The 9,956-nt window shown below is 40.6% G+C and overlaps 1 pseudogene; it reads left to right on the top strand.

Annotated features, from left to right (window-relative positions):
- Positions 1 to 6,949: 6,949 nt before the first annotated feature.
- LOC112847949 (uncharacterized) lies at positions 6,950 to 9,058 on the top strand (annotated as a pseudogene).
- Positions 9,059 to 9,956: the final 898 nt, after the last annotated feature.

The following is a 9,956-nucleotide window of genomic DNA, read 5'->3' as shown; positions in this document are numbered from 1 at the left end:
CTAGGTAGCTCTGTTTTGGAAGTTCAGTTCATGCTAGAAATGTGTTTTGGAGTTTGTACGTGTTTTGTCTCTAGGGGCCACCGCATATATTTATATATAAACAAATATAAATAAAACCACTTTTTTTTACATTAGTAATTCCTTTTGAGCATAATTTTATATCATTGTTAATAATAAATTAATTAAAGCAACAAAACAACCTGAAGAGCCGGTTCTCTAAAAAGAGCCGGAAATCCCATCACTAGTGCAAAAATGAAGCCAAAATATCCCGCTTGTGGAGGTGGCCATCTTGCATTTTTGGAGCTGTTGGCTGTGTCCCAATTCAGGGTCGGCACGCTTGAAGTATGCGCACTAGACGTACTACGTACGGTGCGTACTTTAAGTACGAGAAGTGCGGAAGTGAGAGGCTTGTGAAATGGGACGGTCTAGCCTGTGTCGCGCTGTTCAGGTCATCTAGCAACCATGATACTAACCACGAGAAATGTTTCATACAGCATTGTTTGACAGAAATGAAGCAGGCTAAGACCACGGGACTGTAAAACATGATTGTTGGGCTTCATTTCTGTACTGAACAGTCATTTCAAGATTAGTTAGTAAATAATAATTAGCTAATGTTGTTCATGAGACTAAAGTCATCTCACTGTGGTAATGTAAATATAATATGGACAATATTATATCTATTGTCAGATTATTATATATATATATATGTATATATGAATATGAGCTTGAACTCTGGGTCAAAGATGCAAGTAGCAGTTATTTATATTTCCTATCACCTTAAATCTTCACTCAAAGACAAGTATCTCTGACAGTGTAGATGTATTATATATAAGAGACAAATGTTGTTCCTTCAGTATGTTGGCATTACTAAATTTGGCTCAATGCTTACATATATGTGTAAAAAGAAAATGTACGAGCTGTGAAAACTGTTTCTGATAAACAAAGAGTAGACTGATATATTAAATATTCCTTTATTGGGTGAGAAAATCAGAGCATGTCATAACTGCTTTAAGTCATACAGAATAGATATCAGAGCCTTAAACAGGATGACTTCTGCTAAATGGGTCAAACTGGGCAGAAAGTCTACAAACACATAACATCCTTATAGAATATGATGTAACACTATAGATCAACTCAGAATATATAAAGCATATAAACAATTACAGCAATATGATACAACAAACACAGCAGTGCTACTAATCCAAAATACTCAAAGCTTCATAGAACTGAAACAAACATTTATTTTTAGCTCCATTCTGCTGCTGATACATACTTTAGGTTTCTGAATATTAAACTTGTTGCTGCCTTTCATAGTGTGTAACTTGAAGGCTCTGAGTACTTTCTCCCACACTGAAAACACTGGGATGACAACATTATTTGAACATTACCTAATAAGACTGATTCAGGACAGACAATTAATTATGTTAAACTTTCCTAGCAGTCCTTCACAAACAGGGAACAGTCTGTCTATTCTCTCCATCTGTCAGCTGCTGCTGGCTCTTCCTCCTCCTCTTCCTCACACACTGCTGAGTTTGTCCTGGTGGATCATCAGGGGTGCAAAGCCTCACAGATGATGTGTAGCAGTGGGTCCCTCAGTCTGTCCTCACTCTGGACACTTGCAGTTGTCACACATGGAAATCAAATGTGTGATAAGCTGCAGGGTTCAAACACAAGTGTAACTTATAAATACATGTTCATACTTTTATTCCACAATCAGAGAGAAAGAAACAGAGAGAGAGTGCAGGACAGACAGACAGGTGACAGTCTCAGGTGTACGCACTGCCACAAAACAGCACAAGAGAAGGAGGATTTAGTGTTTGTGTTATTACGAGTGCTAAACAAGAAGAGTTCCAGATGGTCCAGTGGACACATGTGTGACTCCTGTGATTAAAGCATCTTTCTTTCAGCTTAACGAGTGAACCGTCAGCTCGTTCAAACACACGTTAAAGTCCGTTTGGCTCGACACCACCGAACAGAGGCAGCAATATAACATAGCTAACATTAACAGTGCAGTGAATCCTGCTTGTGCCGTGATATTCAGGACTGCAAACCGAGCAGCATCACTGACTTTCAGCTTGTTGTGTTTGTGGATATATGACTGATTAATTATCCATAAAATCATCACATTCTCTGTAAGATTAAGGTCGACTATATATATATTTTGAAGTAAAGGCTTTCAAACCAAGTTAACGTTGAAAGTACAAACATCACTAATGTCACACAACTTTGCTGACATGTGGCCAACAGTAATGTTTTAATGTTCTTCGTTATTAAACATTGGCACATAAATAAGTGACATCATATTCAGTACTTACTTTTGACAGTTCACTCTTCGGCCGCTTCCTTCTGCCGTATTTTGCGGCAAAATTATCCACACCCACCGCCGCGCTATGAATTGTGGGATATATGGGACCACGAAGCGTGCACCGGACCACGCTGTCAGGATTCCTGGGTCATTGACCCAGCGTTTTCAGTTCATGTTCTGTTTTCGCCACTCCTACCATTTCCTGTTTCATTATGTTCAGCTGTGTATTCGCCTGTGTCCAATTATCGTCATCATCCAGTCTGCGTATTTAAGTTCCTCAGCTTTACCACTTCTCTGTCGTGTCATTGTTGATGTTATGTTGTCATTTCCGCCTGTGTTCAGTTCAGCCAGCCATTCAGTCTTTCAGCCAGTCAGTCCTTTCATTCCTGCCCTGTTCATCCACGCTTCATAATAAACCATCTTCAGTTCTTCACTATCCACGAGTCCTGTGTTTGGGTCACTTCCTCGCCTCCACACGACACAACCCCTGACACACGCTTGATATTTGGGGAAATCGACGGCGCATTTGGAGTATGCATTTGAAGTACACTTTGAATTGGGACAGCCGTCGTCGCGTGGTGGTGAAGTAATCGCACTTAAAATGCGTACTTTAAGCGTGCAGACCCTGAATTGGGACACAGCCTTTGTCTGCGCAGTAGTGACTTGAGGTGGAGCGACTGTGCAACGCTCCCGCCCACACACCCGCTGGACGTGACCGCAAACACGCCCCCCTACACTTTTTACGTAGCCCGGCTACTCCAGTTATATTGGCTGGAAAAATTCATTTCCAGAGAAAAGACAGACTGACGATGGTTACAGGATGTGATGTGACAACACCAGTGTTGGTCAAGTTACTTGAAAAAAGTAATCAGTTACTAATTACTGATTACTTCCCCCAAAAAGTAATCCCGTTACTTTACTGATTACTTATTTTCAAAAGTAATCAATTACTTAGTTAGTTACTTTTTAAAAACACGATTTACAACCTGAATAGGTGATAAAGCGATAGATCTTTCAGCCCAATTCTACTTTTTCTGCATAATCCATCATACAAAATGTAATCAAATGGAAAAGTCTCTTTTTAAAACTTGTTTTATTAGTTTTAATCTTTTAACTTTATGCATCAAGCAAAAATTAAATTATATGCAACATTCTCTGACTGGAAGAAATTTGTTTAACATTTAAACCTATTTTCTACACATTCCAGCACATAAACTAAAATATTTTTTTGTGTTTACACTCACTCTTTCAAATAGATGCAAGTAAAACACAGCAGAAAATAAATAAAATCAAAGACTAGCAGTCCTGTTGCTCTATTTTCACCTGTAAAGCAGGACTGGGGTAGGCGGAGGTTTACCCTGGTGCAGGTGTGCCGCAGTGGTCAGTGGAAGACTCCGCGAGTTTCTCTGTGAATTTCACATTACGTCGTAGTACACTCGGTGCTTGCTTGGAAGTTTAGGGGTTTTTTCGCTGTAAAAAGAAGTTTTCTTCCCACGCACAACGGACACTAATGTTTTTGTCACTTTTTATGGAATCAAACTCAAAATAAGGTCAGTACTTCCACGCTTTAAACGCTGCATGCTACACTCTCCCCCGCACTCGATATATTATGATCTGCACACAGCTGTTGTCACGAACGTCGCACTCGCTTACGTCACTGTCATGAGACGTTCTCGCAAAAAATCACGGTTTTAGTAACGCAGTAACGCAGCGTTCCTACGTGAAAGTAACGGTAATCTAATTACCGTTTTTGCAATAGTAATCCCTTACATTACTCGTTACCTGAAAAAAGTAATCAGATTACAGTAACGCGTTACAAGTAACGCGTTACTGCCCATCTCTGGACAACACTAATGAAATATTGATGTGTCATATTTGTCTAAGGCGTATTTCATTGTTATGGAAAAAGAGAATATTAAAATCATGATGAACAGGAGTGGTGATTCCTATGACTTTGTGTATATAATTTGGAATTTTGTACAAATGTAGGCCAATAATAAATATATGATATCATTTCATTCTTTTCAAAGGTTTATTTGCATGACGCACAAACAGACACAATTGAAAGGTACAAATGTATTGTGCATGAAACAAATTCAAACGTGGTGCAGATGTGTGTCACAAGTTGATCTGGCTGTAGGCTGTGGCACTTGGCCAGAGGTGGCGCTGGTCGATTTGAGTCCATGTTAGTGCACACAAAGTAAACTGCACGCTTTAGTTGTGAAGCAAAAATGATGAAATCGGAGTAATAACACGTAGGAGGGGAACGATAACGACGACTAGAGTGTCCCAATCGTTTACTCTTGCTGTCCTCTGAACAGCATCGGCGTGGTGTTAATTGTTTGCTGTTTTCGCGATCGCGTCGTGCATGAGAATATCACCAGGTAAACTCGCGACATTTTTAAACATTTTGTTGTTCAACAGCATCAAGACTGACGGAGTGTGTTTGAGATAATCTCACAAGTTTCACAGATGACACATTTGGCATTTTTTTTCCTGGTTTGTCGGTAGCAGCTCCTGAAACGCAAGTCTGCCACACATCTGTTCGACCAAATCCAGTTAATCTACACGCCAGTTAATCTGGAACACCGGCGATAAGATCAGCTGCACACTACACCAGAGTTACTGTTAATATCAAAAATTGTAATGCTGTCCTTTGAGATTTTAACATTTAAGACTGTGAGTGTAATTGATCTAAAACTGTTTAAATCTTCACAGCCCTCTACAGCCTGGTAACATGGAAACTTTAAAAACAGCAGCAGAAGGTTTCAGTAGTGTAGTCTAATTTGTTCTTTTCATTTAATAATAGAGTCCATATTATATCAACAGCTACATTCACCCTGGAGAGAAACTAGTGAGGGAGACCACCAGGACCAAGCTGGGTTTCCTGGGTCCAGAGGTTTGGAGAAACTTCTTCTCTTTCTTCATCACAGCTGTCCTGTGCCAGAAGTTCTGTTGACCCACTGAGAGAGGCATCATTTAAGGAACACCAGGAACACTGAAGCTCATCGCATTGATCAAGCAGGACTCATGATCTTGACCAGCAGCTCCCTCACAGGGAAATCTTCAGCACTCCTCCGTAGGCCCGCCCCAGGAGATGGATACACCCAGCATTTCATGAACACTGTGATGGAGACCTTTGGTTTGTGTAATGTTAGAAATACGCAGATACTCCACAGAGTATTATATTATTATAAGATATTATATTCAGTCCTGTAGAAAGTTATATATTTAAAAATATATGATCCTCTCTGGTATGCGTACCTCTTAATCACTTTATGGTAAATAACACACTATCTGCAAAAAACTGTGAAAGAACTCCAGATCACAAGTTTGTAGTTCAACATACAAGTGACGACCTTTGACCTTCATCAGGTTTTATTTGTGTCAGAGAAAATCTCATATGCTCTTCATGCAGCTGAGTACATAAAGTGTTTAAAATGGAAGCTGTGCAGGTCTGAGATCAGCAGCTCTCTGAAACACCAAACTGAGGTCCTGTTAATGCTGATATATAGCGACACAGTTACAGGGGTGATTAATCCTTTTGACTTTTTGTCCTTAACTTTATCAATAAAACAGCTGCAGCTTTCACTGACAGCACATGTGGTACTTTAACCTTTGTACTGTTTCCATCAGTTCATTTTGCAGTGAACATGTTGGATGATCTGTCTGCTGTCACCGGTTGGTGCTGAGGTCTGAATCTGAGGGCAGCTCCTGTAATCATCACAAACTCAAATATAAACTTTATCTCTCAAATCTGAAATAAAGCTGATCCTTCTCTGTCCTCACACACGCAGGATCTGACGTTCTTTTCAGTTCTCAGGGCCTATGCTCGATCTGCTATAGGGCTTTGGAGCGTGATGTCACAGGGGTGGGCGTGGAAAGGATTTTGGCCTGATCCGCCATTTTCGTGGTCAAAACAAAGCGCAAGCGAAAAATGAGCAAAAGCACACATAACAGCCATGGTTCGTACTTGCTGTGTGGTCAGCTGCAATGTTCGTTCGTACGACCGGCACGGGAATAAGCTTGGGTTGTCTTTTCATGCTTTCCCAACCTGGAAGCAACATGAAGGAGCTCATGTTTCGGATGTTACCAAACGAAGGCGTCTAGCCTGGATAGCAGCCGTTAGACAAGCTGATGTGTCCAGTTCTGTTCCATCTCCAGATATCAGTTGGTCTGCTCCAGAAATTTTCCGGTAAGTTCTAAATAAGTTCATATCACACTTTACAGCTGAATAATATTATCGTTGGTGGTCTCGGAAGTTATAGAAATTGCGAACAAACATCGAATGGAGTGACTTTGCAGACATGCGTGCTAATTCTTTCGCACAACTGTAGGGAAGCCTGCCTATGAAATGAATCATACAAATCCAGACTGGGTACCAACGCTACACATGGGGCACTCCGAAATCCGAACATCACATTCAGACCGTCACAGGAGGCGAACACAACGGCAACAAAAGAAAGCACTAGTAGGAGGTAAACAACAACTGCACCCCCAACCACAATCTCTTTATTTTAAAAGTTGATCTTAGTGTCCGTCAATCAACACATACATTTTTGAGTATTCATACGGCCTTAATGTATAAACCGCTTAAAAATTCCCTTGTGTATTTGCACTCTTTGTATTGGACAGGCTTTCACAATGGAGCAGCAGAGTGTGAAGGTGAAGCCTCAGCAGAAGTTACCACAGAAGAGCAGCCAGAGATGGACACGACAGAAGAGCAACACCATAACAACCTTGTTATTTTGGCTGAGGGCCAGATTTGTGTTGGACAAATAGAAGCAGAGGTAACGGGTGCAGATGCAGAAAACGGTGATCTGAGAGAGAGACAGAAGATCAAAGACCGACAAATGATTGTGTGCGCTGTGTACAGAGCAGAGCAGAAATAAACCAGCTGCTGGAGGAGAACAGAAAGCTTAAATTACAGTTGGAGAAGACAGAGCTGAATGAAAACCTTTTAAAGGTTGACACGGGAAAAAGTTAAATATTACACTGGTCTTACTTGTTTTGCTATTTTTATGTCCGTGCTAGACAATGTAAAAGCTTTCCTACCAACATCAAAGAAACTGTCACAGTTCCAAATGCTTTTACTCACACTTATGCGACTTAGACTTGATCTTCCTGTTCAGCATCTTAGTTATCTATTCAATGTCTCCCGCAAAACTCTTTCTTCTGTCTTTGCTGATACAATTGATGTTTTGTATGCCCACTTAGGAGTACTTGTACACTGGCCAGAGAGGCACTGTTTGCAGGCCACAATGCCTTCACAATTTATGGAAACTTTTGGTAATCAAGTAGCCATCATTGTTGACTGTTTTGAAATTTGTACAGAACGACCGTCTAATTTAAAGGCTCGTGCTCAAACATACTCGCATTACAAGGGTACACACACCATGAAATACCTGATCGGTATTACTCCTCAAAGTGCAATTTCATTCATTTCTAAGGGGTTGGGGGGCCGTGCATCAGATAAACACATCACTGAGCAATGTGGCATACTTTTCTGTCACCATGGGTACCTATGCCTCCTCCATTGCCCCTGTTACCTCTGGTGTCCCCCAGGGGTCTGTGCTGGTTCCCATGCTGTTCTCTTTATACTTGTTACCCTTGGGCCGAATCTTTGATAAATACAATTTTTCTTTTCACTTTTATGCGGATGACATTCAAATCTATTTTGAACTAGCTGAGGATGTCACGTCGTCATTGCAACACTTCTTTGATTGTATGAATGAAGTTAAAAACTGGCTACTGAGCAATTCTCTCATTGTAAATGATAAGAAGACTGAAATTGTAATCTTTGATACTCCCTTCTCTCGGGCTGAACTAACTGGTATTTTTGGGCCCTTTGCTGACTCCCTTTCTGACACTGTGAGGGACCTGGGTGTTGTCTTGGACAGTTCCTTCAAGTTGGACAAACATGTGTCCTCCGTAGTTAAATCGAGTTTCAATCAACTATGTCTAATCTCTAAGGCCAAGCCCTACATACCACGTAAGGACCTGGAGAAACTTATCCATGCCTTTGTTACATCAAGGTTAGATTATTGTAATTCCCTTTATACTGCTCTCCATTCTGCCCTTGTTCACAAACTGCAGCTCGTTCAAAATGCGGCTGCGCGTCTCTTAACTGGAACTGGCAGGTTTGAGTCTATTACTCCAGTTCTTTCTGACCTGCACTGGCTCCCTATTAAATTTTGTATTGATTTTAAAATCTTATTGCTCACTTTTAAAATCATAAATAACACCGCGCCCAGCTATCTTACGGATCTCCTCAGCTTTTATATCCCTGGGAGAGCGCTTAGATCAGCAGGCCAAATGCTCCTGGTGCGACATAGATCTCGGCTCAAGACCAGAGGTGACCGCGCATTCGCCACTGTCGCACCCTACCTCTGGAATAACCTCCCCCTAGCTATTCGGGCGTCTGATTCAATTCAATCTTTTAAATCTCGATTAAAAACTTATTTGTTTAGCCTTGCTTTTCCCACCTCCTAGAGCCCACATTTTTAGTGTACTGGAACTTATCTTTATCACTTTGTTAATGTTTATAATGTTTTAACCTTCAGCCTTTCGGGTTGTGCCTACTATGCCTGGTGTATTATTGGTTAGTTATGTCACCCGCCTGTTAGTATATTTTTTTTGTATTTTGTGCTTTATATTTGTATTTATTATTGCTCTTAACTCATTCTGTGAAGTACTTTGGCATACCTGTGGTTTTTTAAATGTGCTATATAAATAAAATTGTATTGTATTGTATTGTATACTTAACAAGCTGTTACCAGGGGATGTAGTTTTGGCTGACAGAGGCTTTGACATCAGAGATGCAGTGGGAATGATGTGTGCGGAGATTAAGATCCCAGCATTTACAAAGGGCTTCTGTCAACTAGATGCCAAGGACATTGAAAAAACACGAGCCATTGCACATCGAAGAGTCCATGTTGAGCGAGTAATTGGTAGTTTGCGCAACAAGTACAAAATGTTGCATACCACTATGCCAATCCGTTCTCTTCTTCCATGTGAGGGTGAAGACGTTACCTTTCTTGATAAAATTGTGCGTGTTTGTTGCGTTTTTGTGAACATGTGCCCCAGTGTGGTAGTAAAACCAGACACACATGAGACACACATTCTTGTTAAATAGTGATTGCGAAAACCATAAGTATGTCTCTGAAGAAATAGTACTAGGAAGACATCTGTTCTTGTGTAATTGTATATACACATGATCATTACGTTATGTAACCATTTCTGTATCTGTATACTATAATTGACAGTTTGTCATCGCTCTGAAGTCTTTGTTTCACTAAAATGATGTCAAAATAAAAGCAAGATAACAACAAGTCTTTATTTTACACTTTCACATTTGTTACATGCTAAGTACTGCAGCTGTGAATTCAAGTTATGTACATTTCAGTGCACTTCAGACAAAAAATCAGACCCCAGAAAGAAAAACTTTGTGAGCACTCGGGGCTTCATTTGGCATAGAGAAATGTTTTCCAACTAGTTCTGGAAGGCACACCTTCTGAAAGAACCCCTGTGCTTTCTTTAAACGTGGTTCCCAGAAGTGCACATCAGGGAAGATGCGTACAACTGCCATGTCTTTTGGTGTCCATACTATGAGGTCACAGTGCTTTGGGTTGGCCACAAAGATTTGTGTTTG

Source organism: Oreochromis niloticus, linkage group LG9 (assembly GCF_001858045.2).
Source record: "Oreochromis niloticus isolate F11D_XX linkage group LG9, O_niloticus_UMD_NMBU, whole genome shotgun sequence".
Classification (NCBI taxonomy): domain Eukaryota; kingdom Metazoa; phylum Chordata; class Actinopteri; order Cichliformes; family Cichlidae; genus Oreochromis; species Oreochromis niloticus.
Note: the sequence above shows the minus strand (reverse complement) of the source record. Positions and strands in the feature narration are given on the sequence as shown.